Raw genomic sequence first — 10,744 nt, 5'->3', positions numbered from 1 at the left:
ATGGAAAGGACGGTGATAGATCCTGATGCTTCAAAGCATAAGCCATCAGGGGCGCCTGGGTGGCTCAGTCGGTTGAGCGTCCAACTTCGGCTTGGGTCACGATCTCGCAATCTGTGAGTTCCAGCCCCGCATCGGGCTCTGTGCTGATGGCTCAGGGCCTGGAGCCCGCTTCGGATTGTGTCTCCCTCTCTCTCTCTGCCCCTCCCCTGCTCATGCTCTGTCTCTCTCTGTCTCAAAAATAAATAAAAGTTTTAAAAAAATCAAAATAATAAGCTCATCAGAAGAGCCAGCTCATGCCTTGGACGATAATTCCCACGCACGGGAAAGAGGACAGTACTCTGATGTCTCGTCTTTGAGTTTTAACCCTCTGCCGGCCATAAACCTTCTCGTGACGCTGACGACGGGTGTGAGTCAGAATGCTCGGGGTCAGCCCATGCGGTTCCTCCCATGACGCTCTCGGGTGTTCCTGCTGGTGTGGGGTCTGCTGCTTTTAGCCTGTGCATCTCGGTCTCCGCCGTAAGCTGGTTTCCGGCTTAATCATTAGTCATGTCCCTTTGCTCCCCCAGTTGTCCTGGTGTGCGTGGTGACCCCTGCATCAGAGGTGACTGGGAGTCTCGCTGAAAACGTAGGTTTCTGGGCTCCATGTCAGATGGCCATCAGAACCTCGGGCGTCGGGTCCGGGATGTTGCATTTTTTTTTTTTTAAGTTTATTTTATTTATTTTGAGAGAGAGAGAACCCCAAGCAGGCTCCGCATTGTCAGCGCAGAGCCTCACGCGAGGCTCCAACTCACCGACCACGAGATCATGACCTGAGCCAAAACCAAGAGTCAGACACTTAACTCACTGAGCCCCCCCCGCCCCAGGTGCCCAGAATTGCATTGCACGGCCACGTCTCTGCGGGGGGACGCATCACAAGAGATCGTACGTGTATTTTATGGCAGGAAGTGTGGCTAAAGGACAGAACTGCTGTTTCCTGTCCCTTAGTCCAGTGTTTTCTCCTTACAGCGATGTTGCCGGAAAGATCTAGGCCTGAGTCCAGGTTCATTGCCACCCAGGGCCCTCAGACGGAGCTGAAGCACCTCCACTGAGACCTCGTGGGGTCGTTGTAGGAATCCCAGGGGGATGCGCTTGATAAATTAGAGTCCAGCCAGGGGAGGCTCGTTTTCCACGATTATCGCGTCTCGGTGTGTGGGCGCCGGCCGCGTGTGCACACAAGCGCAGGTTTCTTTCTGAGGCGTTCTGGTGGGTGGGTCGTGGCTGCTTTTCAGTTTTATATGCAGTGCTCTGATGAGTAAGAGTTTGAGCAGCTGGTGCAGGTGCAGGCCTATGACTCCAGGCTAAATGACAGGCCAAGAGGTCGTGGAGGCTGGGAGACCAGTCTGCGATGGCAGGCCTCCCTGGCCTCGTGACGGGTTGGCCGTTTCCTCTAATTACCCCGACCGCACACGACCCTGATCCTTCTCCGACCGTGAGAGCCCATCTGGACGCACAAGCCCACATCCCAGAGGCCCAAGCAGGGCTTGCGTTCCGTGGACGTGGCCTGGGGCTCTGTCTGCGGGCCAGAAACCTGCCTGCTGGCCCGCCGCGTGGAGCCCCTGCTGACCCCTCCTAGTCCCTTGGTCACGGAAAGAGCACACGTACTATTGGTGAGTCAGTCACCGACTATATATAGCAGTGACATTCTTGAGACAGTTTGAGCAGCAGAAGCCAAGGAACGTGGGTCTGTCCGGTGTCAGGTTAGAGCCGCTTAGAGAAAACTTTCTTGTGTCTCCATTCGGTAACGTGTCAGGAAAACATTTGGTGGACTGGCTAAAAAGTTCCAGTAGGGAAGAACGTGTCAGAGAGCAACAAAGCGCTTCTTACCAGAACATCCTAGGGGCGCCTGGGGGGCTCAGTCGGTCGAGCGTCCGACTTCAGCTCAGGTCATGATCTCACAGCTCGTGGGTTCGAGCCCCGCGTCGGGCTCTGTGCCGACAGCTCGGAGCCTGGAGCTGCTTCGGATTCTGTGTCTCCCTCTCTCTCTGCCCCTCCCCTGCTCTCTCCCTCTCTCTCTCTCTCTCTCAAAAATAAATGGCCATAAAAAAACAAATCCTAGACATGCTTTCTGGGTTACACGTCTGGAATTTTTCTTACGAGGCCCGTGATTTCACGCTGGGCTAATTTCAGAGCTTGCGATAATCCAGACACCAATCGATCTGACGTTGACTTTATCACTTTTGAAGACGTAAAATTTGCCAAGCAACTCTCTAACTTATCTGGCAGGTGGTGTGTGTTCAAGTCCTTCTGATGGCGATTTTTAAGTGTCAGAAACGAGATGCTAATTATTAAAGGTGAGGAAGCCAGGGTTTGCGCCCAGGATCTGCTTCTCGCAGCTTCCCTGGGGCTGTTGACTCACCTGACGGTCGGAAGGGCAGTTACTACAAAGGCTTCTCAGGACCGGACTGCATAAAGGCCGCAGTCAATGTTCAGGGACGCCACCTCTGGGCCAGCTCCGCCTCCCAGATTTCTGCTTGTCTCCTCCGGGCAAGCATGGAGGGGACATCACTAATTCCTGCCACCAGCGATATTAATGGTATGATTGCGCTGAGTTGATATAAAACTGGCAAGAAATGAGTCGTCGCTGAGGACGCTTGTCCGTGCTCGAGCTCGCCGGGGTGCCAACCGCGTCGTGAATGCCCTCTTCCCGTGTCGCCTAAGGCAGCCACAGGTTCTGGGATCAGGACCAGGATGCCCTTGGGGGCTCTTACCGTGCTGACCCCACAGAGCAACCTTTGGGGATGCCGTTTGGGTTTCTGCTGATGGGACAGAAGCGTCGCGTGGCTTTGCCGAAGCAGCCCCCCGTGGCCAGCGCTCGGGGTGTGCGCTCGGGGTGTGCGCTCTAGGCCGCTAGCGTCCGAATCCCGGCGGGGTGGGGGGCGTGGTCAGTAGGCAGAATCGTCGCGTCCAGTTGCTGGGGCTGGGGAGCTCGTGTTGTTTTTATAACCATCTTCCCGTGTGACTTCTGCGCGCAAATGGAGCTTCAGAGCCCCAGCTCACGGGCAGCGGCCTTGTTGCGGGGAGCGGATGAGTCTCGGAAGCCAGCCGTGTTGGCCCATCTCCCTCAACGGCCGCTCCGGACACCCCACCGTCTCCTCTCCTTCTGGCACAACACGGTCCCAGGATGAAGGTGGAAGGTGGCGCCTCCCGGGTTTCCTCAAGCCCGGACCGCAGCCGATACGGACCCAATCTGGGAAACGATGCTGTGTCGTGAACGTCGCGCCCTCGCTGCGGTTTTCACAACGAGCTTGTCGGCTGGAATTAGCTGTTGTTGGAGCCGGTAGGGGGTCGACCACCTTCAGGGAGTCCCTCCTCCCACCCGAGTACCCTTGCCGCGTCCACGCGTCTCCTTTCTGACTCGTGACGCCTGCGCGGCCTACCGTCGTCGGACCGGGCCACGCTGGACCCGAGCACCTCCCTTGTGCGGGGTCTTCAGGCTGAACCGCCCCTTCTTCGCGAGCGAGCCTTTGTGGCGACCGGACGTGGAGGTGACCGTGCGTAGTGGCTGTGCCGAGTCATCCAACGTGCGCCGTATTTCGTCTCGCCCACGAGGGAACATTCTAGACTGACGTCGTTTCGGATGTGTGTCACGGAGGTTCTGGCGCCGGGACCACCAGCATGTAACTGTTTTTATGAAGATCCATGATGCTGACCTTGACAAAGCATTCCTCCGGAGTCGGCGATAAGACGGCGAGTGGGTGGACCGCAATGCCGTGTCCAAGCACCGGGAGACTTACTCAGGGGACGAGGTGGATGAAAGAGCCCTCTGGACAGACTGACTCCTAGGGAGGTGATGCTGTGGACCGAAGGCCGTGGTTCAGCTGGTTTGGGGTGGGGGATGGGCACACTCTGGCCACGGGCCAGGCGAGGCTTTTCTTCCTTCCTTCCTTCCTTCCTTCCTTCCTTCCTTTCTCTTCTTTCTTTCTTTCTTTCTTTCTCTTCTTTCTCTCTTTCCTTCTTTCTTTCTTTTGTTTTCTTTTTTTTTTTTTTAATTTTTTTTTCAACGTTTATTTATTTTGGGGACACAGAGAGACAGAGCATGAACGGGGGAGGGGCAGAGAGAGAGGGAGACACAGAATCGGAAACAGGCTCCAGGCTCCGAGCCATCAGCCCAGAGCCCGACGCGGGGCTCGAACTCGCGGACCGCGAGATCGTGACCTGGCTGAAGTCGGACGCTTAACCGACTGCGCCACCCAGGCGCCCCTCTTTCTTTTATTTTCAAAAATGTTTATTTTTGAGAGAGAGAGAGAGAGAGAGTGAGAGTGGGGAAGGGACAGAGAAAGAGAGGGAGACACAGACTCCAAAGCAGGATCCAGGCTCCGAGCTGTCAGCACAGAGCCCGATGCGGGGCTCAAACCCACAAACCGCGAGATCATGACCTGAGCCAAAATTGGACACTTAACCGACTGAGCCCCCCCAGACCCCTCAAGGCTTTTCTTAATTTCTTGTCCATAGGGGATGAGAGCCTCGGGGCCTCCGGGCGCCTGGTGTGGTTTGGCCCAGCCTCGCCCCCCTCCCCTGGGAGAAATCAGCAGTCCACACCAGGGGGCGAGCCTCACTGCTCTCTCTCAGTAGTAGTCGTAGCGCTTTATGTTTAATTGTTTAAATTGAGATACAGTCGACATCTCGCGCTGTATTGGCTTTACACGTACAGCATAACGATCTGGCACACGTAGAGTTTGGAAAATGATCACCAGGATATAAGTTTAGTTGGCATCCATCACCACACATAGTTACGAATTTTATTGTACTTTTCTGATGAGAACTTTTAGGATCTCTTCTCCAAGTAACTTTCAGGTGTGCAGGACAGTGTCATCGGCTCGAGTCCCCGTGCTGTGCCGACATTCCCGGGACCTATTTATCCTGTAACTGGGGGTCGCTGCCTTTTGACCCCTGCACTCATCGCCCTCCCGCCACCCTCGGTGTTCCGTCTGTGCTTGGTCGCTGGCTGGGAGCCGCGTAGGACGCTTGGCCGGCTGAGGGGGCGGTGCGTGGCTGCAGAAAGCTCGGGGCCCTGTGATTATGCGCCTGGAGGTGTGTCACGGCCGGTTTTATGGCCACCGCAATGGATCTTTGGAGCTAACCCCACACCCCTGTCCTGAGTGCCCAGGCTTCCCAGCACACGGGGGTGCCCCGGTGGCCCCCACCCCGACTCTGCATCACTGCTCAGTCTCCTTGGTTATAACTTCAGGTTTAAGCTAGGTGCCTTTGGTTAAAAAGAACTGTCACTCTCCCAGGAGCCTCAGCAGACAGAATCTAGCAGAAGGAGGGGGTTCCCTAGGAACCCAGGGCAGGAAGCAGGCCCTTGTGCTGGGCTGGGCCCGGGGCCTGGGGCTGGGGGGTGGCACCCCCTCCTTTCCCCAATCCCCCCCCGACCCTCTCTGACTTTCTCCCTGTGTCACTGTCTCCATCTGCCTGCCTCTCTCTGCCGCTTTCTGTCCAAATCTCTCTGACTCTCTCTGTCTCTCTGGGTCTCTTTCTCCATCTGCCTCTCTCTGTGTCTGTCTCTGCTCTCCTCCGTGTCTCTGTGACCCCCTTCGAGCTCTGCAGACCGGCTCCCCCTGCTTGGCTGTGACCTGCGCCCATGGTGGCTTCCCAGGCGGGGGCCTCAGAGCCGAGCCCCCCACCCTCTCGCATGATCTCCCCAGCACTGCCCAGCATGTGGTGGGTGTCTCCACTGAGCCGGGCAGGCGGTCTGCCCGGAACAGATGTGACTCCGTCGCCACCCTCAAGGGCAGTCTGAGCCTCTCCCCACAAAATGTTCCATGAGAAAGAACCTGCTTCTGGACCCCCAACCCCTTCTTCCTCCCGCTCTGTCTTAGCCACACGCAGGGCACTTGTGTGCTAGCAAGCGTGGAGCCTCTGTCCTGGCCACCATCCAGGCAGTGACGCCCGAGGCAGGACGTGCCCTCTCTGCCCTCCTGGAAGTACCCTGCCACGGGAAGCAGCAGTCACCTCTGGAACCCCATACGCACGACGCCCCGGATTAAGTTAGTCTGGTTTCTGTTGTAGCCAGAAGTATTAGCTGGTCTTTCTGTTTCAGAAGCTCTTAAAAAAAAAAAAAAGGAAACACATAACACTTTTTTATTAAAAAAACAAAAGGGCCACAACAACATGCAAAGTAGGCCCTGGGCGCCCCTCTGCCAGCACCCTCAGCGTGTTGTCACAGAAAAGCAGAATCAGCATCTCGCACGGAATCAAGGCAGGAGCACAAGGTGTTTCACTAGACATTAAGGAACGTGTCTCCCCGTGGTGGTACGTGCACGGGGACGTTATGGGAAGGAGCACAGAGTACGGGGAGAAATGAAGCCCCCTTCCCTCCTCCTAGCCAGCCAGTCCCCTCCCTGCGGCCGCTTCTGTCCCTGATTTCCGGAACATTCTTCCAGAGGTGGAGTGAGGTCTTCCCACCGTTCTCAGGTGATATTTATTCATGGCCACGCTTGATTCCTTCTAGGCTCATTTCTGTAAACCCTTCCAGGGTTGTTAAAGAGTGTCTGAGAGGCAGCGTGGCCCTGGGCTTCCATCTGACTGCCTAACTTCCTTCACTAATCACGCTGAGATCAAGCGGATAAAAAGACCCTCCAAGGTCGGAGGGTGAGTGAGTCCCCCCCATGCCAATTGGAGGCGGCAGGGCTGAGGTCTCACGGACTCCGGCTGGCAGGCTGAAATCATCGCTCTAATTAAATAAACCAGCCTTAAATGCTACCCAAACATCGTGACAGAGGTCTTGGGCTATTTACTTAGGGAGAAGTGGAAAGAAAGGAAGAAGGCATTTCCTGGAAAAAATCCCACATTGTTTCCTGAGTGCTCTGTTCCCAAGCAAAATGAGAAGGCTCTCTCTGTCTCTGTCTCTCTGTCTCTGTCTCCTTCCCTCCCCTTCTCCCTCCTCTCCTCTCTCTCAGTGTTTCCTTTGAAAGCTGAATAAAAGTCTTCTGTTTTTCAGTGTTGGCTAGTACTTCTCATTTTGGAATATTCTGGTCAGCAATCCATAAAACCTGGCTTGAGACTCTCCTCCTGCAGGAAGGCCTCCTGGATTCCTGCCCTAACCTTCAGGTGAGTTCATCTTTTCTGTCAGCGCTTATGCAGTCAGCCTGGTTGTCGTTTTGCATTCATAGAGAACTCCCTTTGTAACTCATTTTGGAGGCTTCATTGGTGTATATTTCAGCTTTGCAAACAGACTGTGTTGTATCAGGTCTGAACTGATGCCTTTTGTTTCCCATTTCCCCAAGCTGAGCTCATGTCGCCCGTCAAATAGGCACCTTCTCCAATAACCTCAGGATCCAGACGAGTGGTGTCACCATCTCCCAGCCTCCCGGGCTAGAAGCCCCCCAGTCCTGGAAAGCATCCTAGCCCCTGGGCATGCTGACATTTACTGCTGTAACAGGATTTCACACTCTCGAAATCTGCACGGCAGCATCTGTGCCTGGAAGTTTCAGAGAAATTAAGGGAGGCTGTGAGCTCAGGGTCTGACCTTTGGGCAGAGGATGGGGCGGGGAGCATTGGTCTTCAAAGCTGGCTTTGATCTCCCGGGACTAGGTGTCCTGGGATGCAAGCCAGCTGTGCACTGGTGGCCTGGGAACCCCTGGACAGGGCACCTGACTCAGCCACTGTGACCCCTCCATCCCCTCCCCTGCCCAGGTTCCGCTAAAAGCACCAGCCCCCTTACCTTAGGTCATGAGCAGGTAATGGTGGGGAGGGGCTTGGCAAAATACACAAGCCCTATAGACTCTTAGGGTCCCCTCCAGATTCAAGGTTGGTAGCTGTGAGTGAAATACATGCAAATTAAGAAAGGAAACCAGACTGAATTCAGTCATTCTGCTTCACCCCTGCTGGGGCTGTCCCGAGACCCGTCCAGCCACCCACACCCTCACGTGGGAGAACGGGCTCTGGGCCCAGGCGTGTGCTGACAGGCCTGTGAGCCCGGGGTGGGCGGCCCCCGGTTCTCCACGGCCCCTGCAGACGGACAGCAGCCGGCCAACTGGACGACCAAGGAGCAGAGCAGTGGGCGTGAGGGCGGTGAGGGCGGCGGGCATCCTCTGGGCCCTCGGGCCTTTTGTCCCCGAACCGAGGCTCTGAGACTTTGAACGGAGTGGCGGAGCCACGCTGTCCCCCAGGATAAGAACGGGGCATCTGTGCGGGGCCTCTGGACACCAGGTCCCACCCTCCTGGGAGAGAGCGCGAGCTTGGTGACGGGGGTCTTTGTCGGGTCAGTGAAGACCTCGCCAGGTTCGTTCCCATATTCAAGTAAGGTCACATTCGCAGGTAGGGGGGACATAGCTTTCGGGCGCCAGGACCCCATCCGCCAGCCTGGTCCTCGGGCTCTCAGTCTTGACCATCAGTCCTTTGGTGGATATCGATGGGGCTGAAGCGACTCTTGGATTCGCGCCGCCTGGGGACTCAGAGATGAAAAGACCCCGTCCCGCCCTCAGATGGCCTGTGGTCTTTCTGCCCGGTCTCCTCTCGTGAACCCGAGCGTCGCGGGAGGGGATGTCCTGCGTGCACCGAGAGAGGAGGGAAAGCGTCCAGGTGCCCACGTCTGTGCCGGGTCCTCACAATCAGAAACAAATGCCAAGAGGACTTCGGGTTGATGGACCCCTGTCATCACGGCCTACCATGTGTATGGATTTAGGGGCTTGGCGGACCCTGGTGAACCACGTCTGGTCAAGGAAGGTGCGTGTGAACAAAATTCACTTGGAGAAGTGCCACGAGACGCCCTCGTGCCGTGTTCGGTGGGGGCCGGCTTCTGGGAGCGCCTTGCGCCCCGCACGGCTGGACTGAGGTTGCCTCAGGAATGGAATAGCTAGAGCAGGTGGTCGTAGGTTAAAATTTTGCAGATTAAAGCTCATTTTACCATTTCAACAACAGGAGGAATCCTCGTACCAGAGAGTTTTTGACTGGCTGCTCAGTTGGGAGAGTCCTCAAGCAAGGAATGGTGTTTTTTAAAGGTCTAGAAATGTCTGCATCTCACGCAGAAACGTGTACGCTTTTCACCTTTATCTTTGTTAGCGCAGGGTCATGACCTTTGCTTGGAGAACCGGTCTGCTGCTGGGAACGGCCTGCCCTTCCCGGCACAAACCACACAGGCGGTTATGGTGTGGGATTTCCCAAAAGCAGGATGTGTGTGTGTAGCATTGGTCACTAAATCCCGGGGAGGGATGGGGCACAGTCACGGATAAAGGCACCGGGGAGCTGTCTGGGGTTCCGGAACGTTCTCCCTCCCAAACACATGGTAGTTGTACAAGCTGTACGATTATGATTAGTTTTATCAGGGCGCCTGGGTGGCTGAATCAGTTAAGCGTCTGACTCTTGATTTCGGCTCCCGTCACGATCGCAGGGTCGTGGGATAGAGCCCCACGTCGGGCTGCATCCTGGGCCTGGGTCCTGCTTGAGATTCTCTCTCTCTCACTTCCCCTCTTTCTCTTCCTCTGCAGCCCCCTCAGAAGAAAGATTAGCTGTATGGATTTTATACCTCAGTAAGAAAATTTTAAAAATAAGGGGCAGTGAGAACTAAAGACATAATATACTCCTAGTGTGGAGTTCTACATTTTTTAAAAAAATTTACATTTATTTATTTTTGAGAGAGAGAGAGAGAGAGCGCACGTGCAAACAGGGGAGGGGCAGAGAGAGGGGGAGACACAGAATCGGAAGCAGGCTCCCGGCTCCAAGTTGTCAGCACAGAGCCCGACATGGGGCTCCAACCCACGGACCGTGAGATCATGAGCTGAGCCGAGGTCGACGCTCAACTCATCGCTTCTGTAAATCTGCACGTTATTCCGTCTTGATTTTGTGGAAGGCGGAGCGTCCCCGCGCCAACACCCTGTGTGTGGACCGAGAGCACACAGGCTGCCCCCTCAGTCGGCCGTCCCCACGCGGCTGTGATCTGGCCTCTGCCCGGGTGCTCCATTTTGCCTCAGTTTACCCCCTGGTGAGTAGGAATACGAGCGTGGCCTTACCACAAACACCCGCAGGGACTACTTGGTGAAACCCAGACGTCACCCAGGGCTGCCCTGGGGAAACCATGCGGGCGTCAGGGAGGTGACCCCCCTCCGTGGGCGTGGGCAGAGCCCGGGGTCAATGCGGAAACAGTTCTCATGTCACTCCACCGCTGCCACGCCGGCCTCAGTACCGTGGCCTCTTCCGGGACCGAGCTTCAAGTCCCCGCTGTGGCAGGCGGGGGGGGGGGGGGGGGAGAGCGGCAAGGGGGAGGGAAGCAGGGAGCAAACCCAGGGGCGAACTGGGCCCGGGGCGTCCTCCCCACCCGGGCCCCGAGCGGGGCTCGCTCCCCTTCGAGGGCTTGTCCACCAGCAGGAACTACGTTCAGAAGCATGGCTGCGGTGTAAGGTATTGTTAGGGACCGCGCTACGCCCCCCACCCCCGGGACCTCGAAGGTGACCTTCTGTGGAAAGAGGGGCCTCGCGGGCCATTTGTTCGGATGCAGTGGACCAGGGTGGCCGCAAGCAGTATCTGGACTTGGACGCGGGCGCCCGCGCGGGCAGGTCCCCCATGGGAAGACGGAGACAGACGGACGTCCCCACGACAAGGACGGCGCCTCGGGAGGAAGCTGCGGGCTGGTCTCGGGCCTGCGGACTCCGGGCCGTGTATTCGCCCGAGCAAACCAGTGCCCACGCACCACACGCTTGTCAGCCACGGGCGGTGGCACCCTCCGTGACTGCAAACCACAGAGCCGGCCATCAGAGACGGCTCTTAG

The 10,744-nt window shown here is 56.6% G+C and overlaps 1 long non-coding RNA gene across 1 annotated transcript; it reads left to right on the top strand.

Annotated features, from left to right (window-relative positions):
• The first annotated feature begins 5,914 nt into the window (after nucleotides 1-5,914).
• Nucleotides 5,915-9,378, top strand: LOC121022943 (uncharacterized). Its single transcript, XR_005787181.1, has 3 exons — nucleotides 5,915-6,630; nucleotides 6,980-7,089; nucleotides 7,266-9,378. It is a non-coding gene; the product is annotated as an uncharacterized LOC121022943 (long non-coding RNA).
• The last annotated feature ends 1,366 nt before the right edge of the window (nucleotides 9,379-10,744 follow it).

This window comes from Herpailurus yagouaroundi, unplaced genomic scaffold (genome assembly GCF_014898765.1).
Source record: "Herpailurus yagouaroundi ecotype Mexico unplaced genomic scaffold, PumYag 483, whole genome shotgun sequence".
NCBI classification, from domain to species: domain Eukaryota; kingdom Metazoa; phylum Chordata; class Mammalia; order Carnivora; family Felidae; genus Herpailurus; species Herpailurus yagouaroundi.
This window is presented reverse-complemented; position numbering and strand designations above follow the sequence as displayed.